This window comes from Phasianus colchicus, chromosome 7 (assembly GCF_987193195.1).
Source record: "Phasianus colchicus chromosome 7, bPhaCol1.hap1.1, whole genome shotgun sequence".
Lineage (NCBI taxonomy): Eukaryota > Metazoa > Chordata > Aves > Galliformes > Phasianidae > Phasianus > Phasianus colchicus.
Genome location: NC_143442.1, coordinates 36020996 through 36038437, shown reverse-complemented (window position 1 = coordinate 36038437; position 17442 = coordinate 36020996). Strand labels below are relative to the sequence as shown.

Here is a 17442-nt window from a genome sequence, read left to right as displayed (position 1 = left end):
GCAAATTTGCAGCCCCAGCAGTGGGAGTGATCGACAGGGCACAAAGTGGGTCCTGAAAACCACTCAAGCAGCAGCTGATTTCCTCTGCTAATCTCCTGAGTGGTGAGTTGAAGGTTTAGCTTCTCTTTTGACTTGATGTATTCTAGTCACCTGTGCTTCAGCCATCAGCGCAGGAATGAAGGAGCTAGAAAAATCACCAAAGAGAACAAAACAAAACCAAAAAACATGGAACAGGTTACCCAAGGAGGTTGTGGATGCCCCATCCCTGGAGGCATTCAAGGCCAGGCTGGATGTGGCTCTGGGCAGCCTGGTCTGCTGGTTGGTGACCCTGCACATAGCAGAGGGTCTAGTTGAAACTAGATGAGCATTGTGATCCTTTTCAACCCAGGCCATTCCATGATTCTATGATTCAATAAACCAGCCCCCAAATATAAACAGGAGCAAGGGTGTTATGAACCAAGCTCTGCTGAGGTTGCTGCAACGCTACAAAAATTGGCAAAAAAGTGCCTCTTCTGAGGTTGCCAGCTTCAAGTAAGATGCTATCTGTGCAGAGATTTTGTTAACATCAGCTCTGTATCTGTCTTCAACAAAGAGATATAAATAGATTTACACCTTTCTCTCTACGGATATGATCTTTATATATAGGTGTGAGTGCACGTTAAGTGTATGCACGTGTGTGAGTATAAAATATGTACATCTAGACAGAGCCATCCATCTATCGAGTGATGGGCCTATCTCGTGCTCATTCTAGAAAGGGTTTAAAAGGAATTGCCTAAATACATAATACATGCTCGGTTTTTTTCTTTTTAAGAGATGAGTCAAGTCAAATGCTATGATATAAATTTTTAATACCCCTATGACCTGATTTTTTTTTCCCTCTTGTGCAAGGAAGTTAACAATATGAAATGTCTTTCTGTTGTCTCTAATCATGGGCTGATTTGATAAGCTGTAATTATTATTCATATTTGAGATCTGCAGCTAGGGAGATGCAAGAGGTGTGGGGGCCATGGAGCTGTTTAGCTTTGTTATTATTTATTGCTGCTATGAATAAAAGAATAACTATTAGAGAAATTCTGCCAAGTAGTTTGGGCTGCAATTTTAACTGGTTTAAAAACTGTTGCAATCCATTTGCATCTTATATATTCTGGAATACTCTTTAATCACATTTTTTGGTTCCTTACTCCATCACAGAGGTTGTAAAACTGGAAGAAATGAAAGGAATCATTTTTGTAGGCCCTATCAAAATGCATCATGTTTGTTGTTTGACCTTGGGCACTCTGTCTCCTTAGGAACACTGGAAGAAGACTGCAAGGAGTAGTCGTATCACAGCTGCAGTTGTGGTTGTTATTATTCATCATCTTGCTACACACAGCACTCAGCTTGTGCTGAGCAGAGAGAGCTGTGATCCCCATTATTATCAATGCCCACAAGTGCCTCAGCAAAGGTGGGGGTAAGTGGGAAACAGCAAACAGCATCTTCAAGAGTTATATGTGCTCCTGTTGATTTCAGCACTGAAAAATCCATGTGCTATGGTGATTTCTTTCAGGTCTGGAACCAGCATGGCACCAACCGAGGGACAGAAAAAGCCGTGTTTTTAGGAGTCTGATTAATTTTTCAAGTGATGTAATTGCGTCGGTCTGCTCCATGTGAAGTCTTTCAAATCTGTGGGTGCACGGGTGCAAATATATTGCTTATTTGTTCCTCTTACCCTCCTGGAGTCATAGCCAGAATTACCTTCAGTTATTATTCTATCCTATCTCTGTAAGTATAGACTGTTCTTGGAAGAAAAACAAATACATCTGAGTACCTTCCTTTACAAAAAATGTGGGTGTTGATTCCAGGAAAAATGCTCACTTGGAACTCATTGTTGTAGGAGACTTAGCCACATAATGGCCAGAAACAGCCCTGCAATGAGAAGCCATGGCTTGAAAAATACACGGTCAATTTCAGTCCTGAAATACCCTGTAGAAGGAGGAACACCAGCGTAATGTTCACAAGCAGTAGCCTGGTGCATTAGCTGATGGTTTGAAGTGGAAAAAACTCCTGAGTAAATACCTTCTTCAGGCACTCTGGTAACCAGTCTCTACCCAAAGATCCATTAGTTGGTGGAAATGTTGAAGATGACTGTAGTGGCAATGCTAAGTCATGGCCTGAAGCAGTGGGAAGGCAGGGCCAATCCAGGGGAGCTCAGCTGCATGCAATGCACCTGAGTGACCAGAAGGGCTGGAACCAGGATCCACCCCTTCCTAGACCTCATTTAAGGGTTGGTAGGGGAGGTGAAGGCATCTCTTTCTGGAGATTCCTGCCTATCTGAGGCCTTCTGAAGGTAAGCAGCTCTTTTCCTTCGTTTCTACTTCCATGGCTGCAGCACTTACGCTTATCCTTGCTTGCTGCAGCCTAGGACTCTGCTACCCTGCTGTCACTGCTGTGTTTTCCATCACATTAAAGCATTACAACGGCAATACTATGCTGGGACAGCCAGTGAGCTTTTAAGAAGCTTAAGATTATTTAAGAACAGTTCACCAGGGGCATTTGGAAAAACTATATAGTTCCAGTGCATTTTTTTATTCTATTTCCTGAAGTTGGACCTTCTCTGTAATGTAGTCAGAGGCAATGAATTCATATCAGAATGTAAGATATACAGTTGTATTCCAAGGAACTCTTTGCGTTGTGGCTTCACATCCCTCTGTCCATTGAAAAAAAAGCTTCACTTTAAGATTGTCCACAACAATGTGATTTCCAACGACTTCTGTGTCCTGGATCCTTTTTTTTTCTTTTCTGCAGTGAAGGCTATGCTAGACTTCACATCTGCTGGCTGTCTAACCCTTGTACGTTTACTATCCACCTTCACATGGCACAGCCTCAATAAGTCTTCTGTCCTTTCCTTTGGCACTGCAGAAGTTTGAGGACATGAGATGCAGCATATGCCATTTTCCCTTCTTAGAGATGAACAAAGTATATTGTTATGCTCAAAATGCAAAGCCTTTCTCTCCCATTAAATGTTTTCTAACTGCATAGACCAACCATCTGTTTCTCCTTCTCTTTTCCATCATTCAATTCTTAGCACGTTATTCAAATTAATTATCAATTAAGAACCGGAAAGACTGGATAATCAAATTACGGAAGGGTAAGATGGTCAAGGTACCTTATTTAGAGCCTCAAGGTATTTATTAAGACAATAAACTCCTGATCTTTCGCTTTAAAGATGAACCTTCAACTCAGTAAGTAAAAGCAGAGTGACATGTATCTCTTCTTGGTCATTTATTTATGAACATAGGAAATTACATTGACTAACTCCCTTTCCATTTCAGATTTCAGATTGTAATCTTCTCCTCTCAGATGTCAACCTAACCCAGATAACAGTACAGCTTGAGTCTCAAGACATTCCCCGGAGAGATAAGAAAATTCTTTTTTATTTCTTGTGCTAAAGTGAAGCTGGTTTATAAGGCATGAAATTAGCTGTCCTTTAACTCTATGGTTATCCCAGAAAGAAGAGGGAGTCTATATTTGGGGGTGAAGGCTGAGCAGTGCTGGCTGCTGTGCCCTTGGGCAGCTGCAGGATTATGCAGTTTGGACCACGTTTCAGTATCCCTCTGTTGAGCAGTGCTCAGAGAGGGGAATTTATGAGGCTTGGCAGCATAGTTGGCATGCAGAGAGTGCCTGGGGAAGATGAGGATAGAGGAGAGCTGATTGTGCCCTGTGTGATACCTGAGATATTCTGGCTCTGATCATCATCACAGTCTGATGTGTCTAAACCTTTTCTGGAGTAGCCCCTCTGGCTTTTTGACCTCTTATTTTAGGTGTAAACACATTGTGTGTTTGCAAAGGTAGTGGCTCATCCTCAGGAAAGAAGGCAAACCAAAATTCAGGGGTGGAAGAGATGATGTGGTCTGGCCTGGAGCTCGAGGGGATGAAATTCACCTATCCCACTCCTGGTGACCAGGCTGCCACTGGGGTTTATTTGATTGCTTTCATTTTAAACTGGAATTTTACTGATGGGTCTGAAAACTGGCTTTGAGACTGTGCCAGAAGTATAGATGCCCTGTAAGTCCCCCGTCCTCTGTGGAAGTGTCTGAGGGGCTGGAGCTTCTATCAGCTGGGACCCTCGGGTCTCCTGCAGCCAGGAATATCATTGGGTAGTTAACACAAATGGCTGTCACCATTTTGTGCAGTTCTGATGAAAACTCATTTGCTTTGATACCATTCCATCCTTTTTTTTTTTCCCCTCTCTTCTCCAAAGCTGCTTCCATTACCCCCGCCCCTCCCCACAGCAAAACTCATCAGAGCCCTGTAGCCATCACAGCCTGCAAAGCGTCCTCTTCACATTTCTCCTAACGCAATTGCACATAATTAAGCAGTACATTTACATGTCAGACTAAGCCCACTGTCCAAGCTGCTCGTTCTGCTTTGTGCAGCGCTGTGCCAGGCATCCTCCAGAAAGGATGCAAATCATGGCACAGAAGACATATTACAAGTGGCATGCAAGATCTGTGCCCACTTTGCCCATTGTGTCAAGAAAACAGAAATGCTTGTCAAAATACCAGCTCGAGTAGGAGCTCGTGGCTTCTGAAGGAATAAAAGAACCATGTTGGCAAGCACAGGACTAGACAGGCAGATGTCCTCCTCTCCACCCACTAGAATTTTATTGGCAATTGAGTTAAAAACCTCTTTGCATATGAAAGTAACGGAGAGGCGCTGCTGTGGCCTTGCTGGCAGGAGACTTGGCTGCAAAACCAGTGAGACATTTGACAAGGAAGCAATATGTTAGCAACGTCTCTTCATCCGTGTTATCAGGGCCAAATTGCCACGGCACTTGCAGCCATGTGGAGGCATTAGATGCAAAGTGTTAGACGCCCTGCCATTCTTCTTCATCATTTTCTCCTTTCTCTTTTTTCCTTTTTCAGCGCAGCCTGGTCCTGACACTTCTTTTCAACTGTCTCCAGAGCCAGTCCTGCCTTGTGCTGCTGTGTGTCCTTAGAAAATAGGCTGCCAGGTGCTGAACACCCACAGTTTGAAGTGATCACTCATGATAATACATGGTTCTGTTTGGTTTTTTTTCTACTTTTTTTTCCCTATAGAAGCAATTACACATTCATGCTTTCCTTTCAGAGGTCACATTTCCCACTGGATGAATGAGAGGAGTACAGGCTGGAAAAGTCTTTCCCTCCATTGAATCCTTACAGCGGAACTTGTAACTCAATCTAGTTTTCTCCACAGTCTTCAGATTTGCACGGTCCCTGAATATCTGCAGTGGATAAAGCTGAATTCCCTGCAGCAGACTCAATAATCTTGCAGTGCCAAGCTATGGGTGTCTGCAGATTGCCACGTATTCAAACGTGCCTGTGGGTCCCCAGTAGAAAGGTGCTGTAGAGCAATGCACAGCAGTCTGAATGAGCAGGGGAGTGTAGCCATGTCAGCAGTCTATGGGTTGGTTTGGGGCACCTGTGTATGTGAGGTCTGCAGCCAAACTGCTGTTCTTATCAGGTTGGAGGGAAGGGTGAGGAATGCTCTAGGGAATCTGCCCAATCTCTCAACCAGCCATCACGCCCTCCCAGAAAAACAAGCCTAATGATGCAGCAAGACAGAGTTTCTTTTCATCCCCTCCTTCCTATTCTCTTCTAAGGATCATTGGGTTTAATAAGCCATTGCAAGCTGCTGGAGTCACATTTTGCTGTCTGTACAGCTTGGAGATGAACAACTCTTTGATTAAGCATCAAAATATTATGGAAAATTCCTATATGGAACCAGAAGAATGAATCTGTGGCAAGAAAGCTGAAGGGCATCCTGCCATCTCTGCAAAGTGCTTCTGACCCTGGCACATGGACAGCACAAGCTACGCTAGCTGCACACAGGGCAGTGTTGAGGCAGTGTGTGATATGGCTCCTTGTGAAGGTGATCAGTCTGTTCTGAATGAAACTCAAGTTTGTGCAAGAGATGCATCTCATGCCCACCCTGAGCTTTGGAGCTCATCTTCCCACAGGGCCAGCAGTGAGTTGGCATGCCATGGCAAGCAAAGCCCGTGGCACAACTGCAGTGTGTAAGCTGGAGATGCACACTTACTCTCAGGTTGGCACAGGTTGCTCTCCTTGTAAGTTTTCCAAGCTTGCCAGCCAGCCCCGGGTAGGACAGCCACATCTTCCTGCCTCCCTCTGCTCCCTCGCCCCTCTCTGGCTTGTTGAGTCATTGCTCCAGCCTTGAGTGAGTTGTAGGCAATTTCTAGGATGAGAAAGCAAGCTTTTCTCATTGCCTCAGGTGAGATTAAACATCTTGTTTTGCTATGATACTGGGGACAGATTGTCTAGTTGAGAGTGGAATTAGTTTTACCATAATTATCAAATCCCACCCAGCAATTTCTTTCTGCTTCTCCCCATTCCTCTGGTCATCTCTCCTGAGTATGGACTGGTTGCTTCTTGCCCCTACATCCCCAGCCCAGACACAGCAACCTCTTTGTGTTGACTGAAGTTTGGTGTATCACCCTGCTTCCTGAGCTGTGATGCACTTAAATATCAGCTGTTTGTTGTGTGCTGAATTGTATGCATACAAAACATGCAACCCTTGGTGACCCTTTGGCAAGGTCAGTGTGCTGGTCTAGGGTCAGAGCCCTTTGGTTCCTCCTTGGTTGGGGGAAAGAAGCCCCAAGAGCCCTGCTGGGCTCTGAGTTCAGCAGCAAGCCACAGGCAGTGCCACAGCAGGTCAAGCCCATAGCTGGCACCTGGATCAGGAGGCTGCAGCTGTGTTCAAGAAAACTTTACAGCAGGCTCGTGGCTTTCTTTGAGTGCATTTCCAAACATGTCCTGCCAGCCAGAAATTCCTGGTTGCACCATCTGGATTCTGTCAAGGGAAAGAAACAAAGGTTGCCCTTTGAGATGTGGCAAGAGGAAGGAAAGAAGCTCTGGCAAGGGTCCCACCTTTCTGAGGTTGTCAGCGAAGGAGTTCCCAAACACTTCTGCCATTCCACTGAGCTTCTCCAAGTGCCTGGGCAGTGCTGCCAGGTAAGTCTTGCTTTGCTGCGTGTGTGAATCCACTGGATTCTTATATCCTGTGCAGCGCATTGCAAGGGAAAATGCCTGCTGAATGTTATAACCAGAGATGTTGTTTCTTGAGCTGTTGGTGAAGCTGTACCATTGTATTGCAGAGCTATGTGCATCTATCACTGTAAGCACACATCCTGTGCACTTTTCCAGGGTAAAAAGTGCAACCACAGTTTCACGTTTTCACATTTTCCAACTCCATGCAGTAATCAACAGAGTACTTACATTTCTGTTGTCGTGTTTCTCTTACATTGTCAGGAACATTTCCAGCCTGGGATCCAGGAACAGAGCACCTGACGTGTGCAGCCCAATTTTCTTTCTTTTTCAGCCATATAAATTGCAGCCATGACCCGAAATATCGCATCATCCCTCAGCAAATGGGCACCGAGTTGCTCAATTGTTACTCTGCTCAGTAGGTTACTCTGCTCTCAAAACAAGGCAGGAAAGGGGCCGTCAGAGGTGTTACCCCTGCTCTGTGTGCCAACATGGTTTTGCCTCAGGCTGGAAAGGAAAATATAATCTACTTCAAACCTTCAGATGAATGTGTAGCAACAGGAACAGAATCAGCTGCAGCAGATAGGGCTTTCCCAGGTATGTGCAGTATGGAAAGCTCCAAAAGCTGTCGTCTGGCTTGGGGTGTGTTTAAGGATAGCATCACAGGAGAAAGGGGCACAGAATGATTGAGGAATTTCATGTGAAATACAACAGTGAGAAAATCTTCCAACTGTGCTGGGGGATTTTGTGGTGGAGACTAATGAGGGGGAACGTTCAGTGCTCATGCTTTCCCCTGTAGATGCAATCCTTAGAGAGGACTGTGTGATTTTTAGTCAGTAAAACATCTGTTAGTGTCTGCTGATGCTTCCTCCTGGTGCAGGTCTATGGTAGAAGCTGGAGTTCCCACAAATTCAGCTCCCAGTACATTTATACGAGATGAATGCACGTGGTTGTGCAGATAACCCTGAACACACTGTGATGTGATGCTGAAAAGGCAGCTCTTTGCCCAGGCCTACCCTGTCGTGTGCAGGATCTGTGGGAGGATGTGCTTGTGAGGACCTCATCCAGATATTGCTAATGATAAGAATGGAAAAATGAGTCTTACCTCCGGAGGATCTGACCCACAGTATTGTGCCAGCAGTCTCCAGATGTTGATTGCTTAACAGGCTTTTCAATACCAGACTTTGGCTTTGGAGTTACTTCAGTGTAAGAAGGTGCCTCCCCTGCATCCCAGCGGTTTGGAGAGGCTGTTATCCCATGAAGGCATAGCTTCTCCACCAAAGTGCTTGAATGCTGAATAGAAATGCTGGGAAGGAAACCAGGAGTGCCAAGAGATCTCGTGGAGTAAGTTGGCTGTAGGATATGAAGCACGTGTCTCTGGCCACTTCAGTTATTACTGCTGTTTACTGCCGTGCTGCTCTTCACAGTACAGAGCACGTAGTGAAACACAAGTGTGTTAGGAAGTTTGCAGTTGACTTTCCATGCCCAGTCAAGTTCTAACCAAGCCTGCGATCCTTATTTTCCACTTTCCAGTCCAAAAGTCCCACCTATCATAAAGCTATGCACGTCCCCATCCCAATGGCCTGTGTTCAGTTAGAGCATCCCATCAGCATCTGGAGGAAAGCAGCTGTTGATGTTCTCAGTGTAGATGTGTTCAATCATAACATCAGGAATGTGTGTGAATTAATAAAAGCAAACAGTAAGTCCTTGCTGTTGTCTGGAAAAAAAAAAAAAAGCCCCTGTCATGGAAAGCTATGCTTTCCATAGGCATTTCTGTATCCTTTTTTTGGTGCTTGACAATTTATTTGTGGTATCAAAGGCTCAAATCTCTCCTGATAATTTCTTATGGCCAGGGAATAAGCATCTGTTCTCTCTGATTGTGGGTCACTTCTCTCATGCAAAGCTTGATTAAGGCATGCATGTCAAGGTCAGAAATGAGGATCAGCTTGTATTTTTCACCTAAAAAAAATTAATAAATCAAGAAGCTGTGAAAGAGAGAATAACATGGATTTGTAGTGGGGATGGGTAATGTGCTTTTGTTGTATTTACGAAGTAAAGAAGAGTCAACTGTAGCGTTCTAATGTATTAATTGCTCGTTAGTCATTAAGTTTATGCATTTCTGCCAGGAAAGAATGGAGATACTTGGAGGAAAAGTGGTTTATTAGAAATAGCAGGAAGACTAGATGTTTAGAAAGGGGAGGGTGAATGTGATGTGATTGAAGCATAAAAATAGAGAGTTCCTTATCAATGGGGCCCTGAGATGGTTGTTGGTCAAAACCAGCTTTGCACAAACATTAGCTGCCTTTGGAGTTCTTGGAGGTGACATGGCTGCAAAGTGCCATGGCCTTCGGGGTGGTACAACCCAGGAGTGTGCTGGATTGCTCATCTGCTGCTTGCAAGGCTGTGAAAAGAACCATCCTTGGAGGGAGAAAAGACATTTCTGAAATACTTATCATATTTAAAAAGCACTACTTATTTTCTTTCTGTAAAAGGACAAATGTCCATATGTCTCTGGTCTCAAGTTCAGCGTGGGCTGAACTCCATCCTCTTTCATCTGGGTCCTGGAGGTGTTTTCAGCCCTGCTACCTCCACCTCTGTACCTGATATCCTTGCCAGGCATAGTAGGAAGAAGCTCCAGCCTGGAGCACAGCAGCATACACCCCAAAGGTAGATCGCTGCAATCACTGCTGATGAGCTGCCTAGGTGCTTCCCTTCTGCTCCTGCCTGAGATGTGAAGATCATTTCCCCCCAGCTGAGTCGCGTTGAGGTTCCAGAAGAGGATCTCCCCTGGTCCCTCCCGTGCTGATGAGCTGCTCCAGCAGCATGTATGGTTTGTCCCCATATATCTCCCTAACCCTAGGATCAGCAACAGCCAAGTGAGACACGGTCTGCCCATCTGAGAGATCCAGCAGAAATAACCTGGCCTGTGGGAATCAGTGTTCTGCTGCTACCCCAGCGCACTTCATCAGCTGATGATCAAGCTTTGCTTTGCATACATATGACAAGTTAACTTGAGCCAGCAGGGTGCTTGCTTGCTTTCCAGACTGCTCACCCTGGCCAGCAGTGAGCTCAGAGCAAGATGATGTGCTGTGCACACACAGGCTGCCTGCACCAGGGGCTGTAGCAATGGTCAGCAAGCAGCATCCCAGCTGCTGGTGGAGTGCTGCAGGGCTGAGAAAGGAGAAAACTCCTTGCTGGGCTGTGTGACTTCAGCTGTGGGTCAGCGTCCAGCTGGAAAGCGGGCGATGCCCTCAAACAGCCAGCATGGATTAATTATTAAACAGATGGCGGTGGGGACCTCAGCCACAGTTGATACCATGCATTTTTAATCAACATGTGTTGCCACGCAGTGGGGCAAATCACCCTGCCAGGAGATGCTGCTCTGCATCCCCAGCCTCCTACGGCCATCAGGGTCATCCTGGGAAGCAGGAGGGACCCCAGTTGCTGCCTCTGCTCATCCCAGGGGTCGTATCTCCTGCCTCTGTGATCTCCCTCTGACCTTTGCTTTTACAGACAGGGAAGATGATCCTATTGATCTTATGTGGATTATGATGTTCTGCACATTGCCCTGAAACCTGCTAATTGCACGTGCAGCTATTCGTAGTGTCTCAGAATGGGAGTCAGAGATTTCTGATGGTGAGGCAGATTATCTGCAGACGTGTCCATGGAGCTGAAGGGCATCATTTGGGCATGAGCAGGAGCTGCTTGTGGCACTTCTGCATTTTCCTTGAAGTGACAGTATGAAACATTTCAAAGTGGACATTTTCTGTACAGTTCAGATGGAGCAGGCTTCCCAGATAAGTTATAGGTGCCCCATCCCTGGAGATATTCAGGGCCAGGTTGGATGGGGCCCTGGGCAGCATGAGCTTGTGGGGGCAACCAGCCTATGGCAGGGGAGTTGGGACAGAATGGGCTCTGAGATCCCTCCCAACCCAAACCATGCTATGATTCTATGATTTTATGATTGTATGGATCTACTGTTCTATGACTCTTTGAGCAGTGGGGTTCAAGGGAGAGATAACTGAACGTAGTCAGTGTGCATGCTGCAGTCCTGGTCAAATTGGTTTTGCAGTGTTGGTACAACTTGACTGACAATCTCTGTTGGCTCCTATCAGCTTTTTTTTTTTTTTTTTTTTCGAATGTAGGTACTAAACCAACCAGCTAAAAGCTCATCTTCTGCTGAACAATGCATTTGTTCTGCTACACTTGCTCCTTGTATGTCCAGTGTAAGCTCTGTGTGTATCCTTTCCCTTCCCTGAGAAAGGAACTCAGCGTTGTATTCAGCAACAGAAATCTAGAGTAAAGAGCAATCTTATGTATTTTTTTTAGCTATTGCTACACAAATTCTGCTGCTTTTTTCTCTGGCCCCAGATGCCTCTGGGTTATTCGTTCCTTTACTGACTTTTCTCTAGACGAAAGGAGAATCACTGGACTGATTTAGGCCATGCTTGAACTCTTCAGTGCCAATAAATGTGGTTGCAGCTGCATCAATCCATTGTCCTGAGTCTAAACTGCTGCTGCAGCTGTAGTACCTTGCAGAATAAGGTATTGCGTCTTCACAGATGCAGCCCACTGACTCCCTCAGTGAAAAGAGGGATGTATTTTTTCCATGCCTTGGGTTAAGTGTTCGCTTGCAACAGCCTGGAGCACTCATTCAGAATATTTTAAGAGCATCTTTCATGCTGTCTGAAACACCTGACGGTTCACAATTACTCCCTAAAGTGGGAGTAATTGACTGCAAGATTATTCTGTACCTCTTGAAAGAAAAGCAAAATGGCTGTGAATGTGACGGGGCCTCACATCTACTCTGTGATGTTCATTGAGTCTTTTGGTGTAAGTAGCCCATCCCATGCAGGTGGCACAAGGCAGTGCTTCAGCACTGGAATCACTGGAAGAAAAGAATCAAGGTCTTTGGAGACTGGAAGCCTTGGAGATCTGTAAGAGCACAGCATTTGTCTTCAGGCAGTGACTCCTGGAGATGGATCCTAATAGGGAAAACCTCCTATAAAGGTACCAGGGGAGTTCCCATGAACTTCAAAAGCTGGCTGCAGTGGTTGTAGGCTGCACGCATGCCATGGTGTGAGACCTTATGAATGGTATACAGTCATCTGGGATCTTTCCAATTGCTGAAAGACAGATTCTAGAGCCTCAGCAATATATTAGACCTTGTCTGTATCTTCAGGATATTCAGACCAGCTTCTGATATTCCTAGAAGCTATTCTACAAGACTTTTTTTCCCAGTCAGCTGCTTGCCTCTTGCCCGTGAATCATCTCTGGGAGTGACGTGCAATCAGCCAAGGCTCATCAAGGGTTACAAAACCTTGCTGAAAGATGGAATTCCTTGTAAAATCAAGAAAAAAAAAGAAAATAGGTCGATGTAGTGAGAAAATTGAAAGAATCTTGTTTGTAGAGGTATATGCTTAACATGGAAGGAGAGGCATTCATTGATGAGGGTGGACAAGCAGAAGAAAGGATGCTCGATGATATTCAGAGGAGGTAAATCACAAGCTGAGCAGCTAAATGCTTTCTTCACCCAATGTACCATTAGCCTGAGCAACTGGAAGCCAAGTGTCACTGAGGATAGAAGTGATGCCGAAATCCAAAATTGGCTTTGTAAAATTCATGGCAATGGAGAATCCCCATGTTTTTAAGCAAATAAAACTCGCTGGTTTTTGAAAAGGATCTGAGTTGTGATTTAACCTCTGGTTTGCTGCAGATTACCTAGTAGCTGTCTCAGGCAAGGCTTCCTTGGGTGCATCTTAAATTAAGATGATGCTGCTCAGAGAGAGCAGAGTCACTCACTCCTGTGGAGCTCTGTGCTTAGATTGACAATGTCTTTGCTTCTCTTACCTAGGCCACAAATGGTTATGCTTGCAATCAAATGAGATGACATGCTGCAGGATTGCAGGCAGCATCATGGCTCTTTGTGCAATGTCTTGTGTGCATGGTTTGACCATTTGACTCACTAGACCATGCATTGCTAAATAAACTCTTTTCACAGCAAAATATGAGATGATGTATGAGAACAGTAAGGAGTTGGTTAGCCCCCAAAGTGGTGTAAAGTAGTTTGCTGGACCTCCATGAAGCTCTGCCACTTTACAGCCACCCCATCGTGCTTTCTCTGAGCAGCATGCCACTTGGGCTGTCTTATCATCTCGTCGAGGGACGACTTCTTGAGAACAAACTTCTCAGTGAGGCACCTGTTTGCCTGGCCGATGAAAGTATATTTGTCATGTAGCACTCCTTTTATCTTAAGATCTTTCTCTTCTTTTCAGGATAATGCCTTTATTATATGGTTTAAAGAGATAAAGAGTGTAAATAAGCCAGCTGTGATTTCTGTCACTTGGAAGGAGCTCTTACTTGGCCATCTAGTTTAATAAAAATGCTTACTCCGATTTTTATTTCTATTTTTTTTATAAAGATAGGCCCTAAGCAATGCTGCTGATTAGAATGTGTATATAGCAGCCTTCAGATTTCCTCTGAGCTTCAATTTCTCCTTTAAAGCAGGTCATGAATTATTAAGGAAGGAGATTACCTTAACTGGAATGTATGTGGCTGTTCCATCAGTGAAGTTGGGGATCACTCTGAGGAACGGACAGGTTTCCCATGGAGGTTTAGAAACCTGAAACTGCAAAGCTCTCCTTGCTTTCCCCACCTCTTACGGGAAGCCTGCAACAGCTTACAGAAACTTCTGCTCCTCATCACTCCATCCTGCTCTGGACTGGATAAAAAATCTTCAGGTTGGGTGTTTTCATTTTTGTTTTTTAGTAACTTCCTCCCAAGAGCTCTACTTGCTGTTGCATTATTATTATTGGGTGGAAGCATGTTTATTTTACCTTTATTTTTATTAAAATCTATTAAAGTATTTAATAGCCTTATTAAAATCCACTAGGGCCTCCCCTACTTGCAGTGGAGTCCAGCTGGATACAGCATTGAGGTGCCCCAAGTTAAGCCCTTAGCAATGCTTTTTCTTGCCCTACTTGGCTTAAGAGTTGCTTGCTGGAGCAGGGCCACGACCCATCTCAACTCTCCCATGAATGATTTCACCAGATGCCACTAGAATTAAGGGAGTTGGGGGGGATGAAACATCCCCATAACTTTCCTGAGAGAGAGGTCACTAAAGTGAGGGTACAGGGATGCACAGCCCCTGGGACAGAGTCCAGAAGCCATCACAGAACACCTCTCTCTGGTGGAGCCAGCATCCCTTCAGCTCTTCCAGTGACCAAACCCAAGGATGGGCAGTGGAGATACTGCTGCGTATCCACTGTCCTTTCTCAGCCACTGTGTTGGAACTGGCATATATCTCATTGAGCTAGCAACACAATTTCCCATTTGTGGCAGCTGGAAGAGTCTTGAAAATCAAGGAGATAGCTTCAGACAATGTTGCTTTCAACAGCTGGCATATCAAGAAAAAAATATCTGTACACGGGCGTAGTAATATGTGCTTTGAATGTGTCTTTCTTCTTTCCCCTTAAACGTGGTTTGCAAATTCCACCTGCATGGGGGAACCAAGAAGGAGGGTTGTGGTGACTTGGGTCCTAAGCAGGTCTTTTGCATCCTTGTTGCTGCTGCAATAGGTGCCTGTGCTTCTTTGGGGGGAGGTGAGCATCAATCCTTGTTGCCCACCTGCCCCTTCCCAGACTTCTTCCTGTCCCTCAAGGTTCTGGACAGGCTTTGAATACTGCAGTGGAAATAAGATAGAAGGACCAATGTTGGCAGCACTGAGCCTCTTGCATGCTCCTCTTCAAGCACTCGTATGTCTCCACTCCAAGCTCTCCAGATCACCTTCTGAATTCGTAACTGAGATGAGCATTCGACTCTGCATTAAGTCGAAGCTGTCCCTTGGGTCTCATAGGCGGTGATAGGAACATCTCAGTTCCTGAGTTTATATTCTCATAAATCTTGAAGAAGCTGATTTTTTCCTTTCTTTTTTTTCTCTCCCTCTCTCTCCCTTCTTTAATTACCAGCCACAGGCATGGCACTGATGAACAGCACTTTGCCAGGCATGCTCTCCTTTTCTTGCCCTGACCATGAATCCTGCCCTGCCGGCTGTGTGCCAGCATGGCACTAACAGCAGGTGTCCTTGTAGAATTGCCAAAAACCCATCCCTATGGAGATTACCAAGGGCTCTGTTATGCTTCACGGGGATGGCACACAGTGACAGCAAACAGGGCTACAGGTCACTTGCAACTCCTCTCCTCCGTACTGGCTAAGTTGGCACCAACACAGCAGTAGCAATGTGGGATCCAGGGAGGATCCACGACCTCCTCTCTGCTAAATCCATACACCCCTTGGGATTTTTTGCTACGGAAAGCAAATATTTTAGGCTGGCAGCATCAATGGCTGGTCACAGCACCCTCCAGGGCAGCCTGTGCCCAACGTCAGCCAACCAAAGGCTCAAGTGAAGAGCTACCAAGGCTGAAAGCTATGAATTATTGAGTGGCACTTTGTTCATGCTGCTCTACTCTGCACCTCGTGTGGGTGGGTGTAGAGAGAGATACATTTGACTGCGGGCCCATTTAGAATTAGTTTTCATGGTTTTATGTTCTTCCTTTGCATTAAAGCGTTACGACACTGCAGCTGACCACTAAAACCTAAAACCACCCATAAGAAAATATACATTATATGAAGCAAAACAAAAAAAAAAAAAAAAAAAAAAGAAAACCACAACTTGGAGAAATTAAGTACTCTGGAGCGAAACACAATATAAAACAATAGGAACTATTATAAATCACACCAGACCAACAGAATCAGCATACCAATATCTGGTTTGCCAGCACGTACTTAACTCAGATAAAAATAAACTGTTCTTGGAATGAACCCCTGCTTTGATTTGTATCTTGCAGTCCAAGTACACACAAGAAGGATGTAAAATCTGCTAATATAAATATCGCTGGTCTCAAGCTTTTATCAGATGTTTTGTACCAGGAAAGAAAAGGCTCTGTTTTCTGCTCAGGTAATTATTGTGTTCCTCTGAGCCAAGCTCCCATGTTTCCTCCTTTCTCAAAGCCATAATCCTGGGTGTGGGCCCCACACTGAATTACCCCCAGCGCTCTGTGCCAGAGAGCATCTCCGAGCCCTGCACCCGCCCAGGCTCAGAGAGGTTGGGAACTTCTAGAGCGAGCCTGGCAGCACAGATGAGCCACAAACTGGAGTGAGAACACCTTGCATAGAGCTGAGCATCTTCTGTGGCCATGCCCAATGGGTGCAGGAGGGGATAACGGGCTTTGAGGGAAGATGCTTGGGAAATGCCTATTGCTGGAGAGGTGGGATGAGATCCCATGTCCTTTTGCAAAGCCAAGGCACCATCTCATTTCCCATCACACGTGCGATACGCTGAAGACGGAGGGATGCTCTGTCACCAGGGTTTCACAGGATGCTCCCCGTGCCAGGCTGGAGGTGTAGTGTCTGAGCACCCAGGACAGGCACATGTCCCCCAGCTGTGGAATCTGGTGCTTGCGTCTCATGTAGTGTGACAGAGGGAATGTTGCTGAGCTGCCGGCTTTGTGAATGCTCACTTCTTTCTTGCTTGATATTGGGCAAACAATCTGTGATTAATAACTTATTCTGCAAATTTTGCCTCTATGGATGAAATCTAATTATCCCAGCTGAAGGTCAGCTAAGCATTGGAAACAGCACGTGAATGGAGAGAGTGTTTTCTAGAGTCCTCATTTACCCTTTGTCATCTCATTTTCCCCAGAGGGCAGTTGGGATGACAGGGCTTGTACCAGCAACCACACCTCATGGAGCTGTACATGGACTTCAGTCTTTCTTCTGCAGTTCAAAACTATCTGCAGGGCCCTTTGCTCCATCTGTGCAACCGTCCATGCCTTGCCTGGGCCAGGCACCCCTGGCAACATAGCTGTAGTCATTGCCCTTCTTAAACTGGTCCTGCCCAATTTCCCAGAGATGCTCCTCACCTCAGTGTTCTTGTCACTAGGATGCAAAAAAGGTTTTGCATTTTGATACAGGTGCACATGTAGCCTGGAGCTGCTGCTTGTCCAACGTGGGGACATCAAGTGTCCTTGGAACAGCCCAAGCATCTCGAGTGTGTTTGTTGGAGCCCTCAGCTCTGCTCCGAGCCAGTCCTATGGGTCTACATGGCAGTTTAGTGGTTGACAAGATCTTCAGTCTCGTGTAGCACTGGAAACAAAATAAGCATCATTACACAGACACCTCCTGGCTCCTGGATAATTTAATCTGCTCGGCCCTTTACAAAAGGCTACAATCAACCTTCAATTGTGTATCTGGGAAATAATGCACATGCAATGCTCCAGAGACCGACCCAGAGCAACTCTGCAGAGATGCACAAATGCAAGTGCTGACCGCTCTGAAAAACACTGCTTGTAATTTATTTATATAACAAACACGTGCTGTGTTGCTCAGTAATTCCTGGATGCCCAGGCTGGAAAACTAC

General features: G+C 45.4%; 1 long non-coding RNA gene across 1 annotated transcript; it reads left to right on the top strand.

Moving 5' to 3' along the window:
• The first annotated feature begins 445 nt into the window (after nt 1–445).
• Nucleotides 446–1655, top strand: LOC149917340 (uncharacterized). Its single transcript, XR_016468053.1, has 3 exons — nt 446–531; nt 1290–1450; nt 1547–1655. It is a non-coding gene; the product is annotated as an uncharacterized LOC149917340 (long non-coding RNA).
• The last annotated feature ends 15787 nt before the right edge of the window (nt 1656–17442 follow it).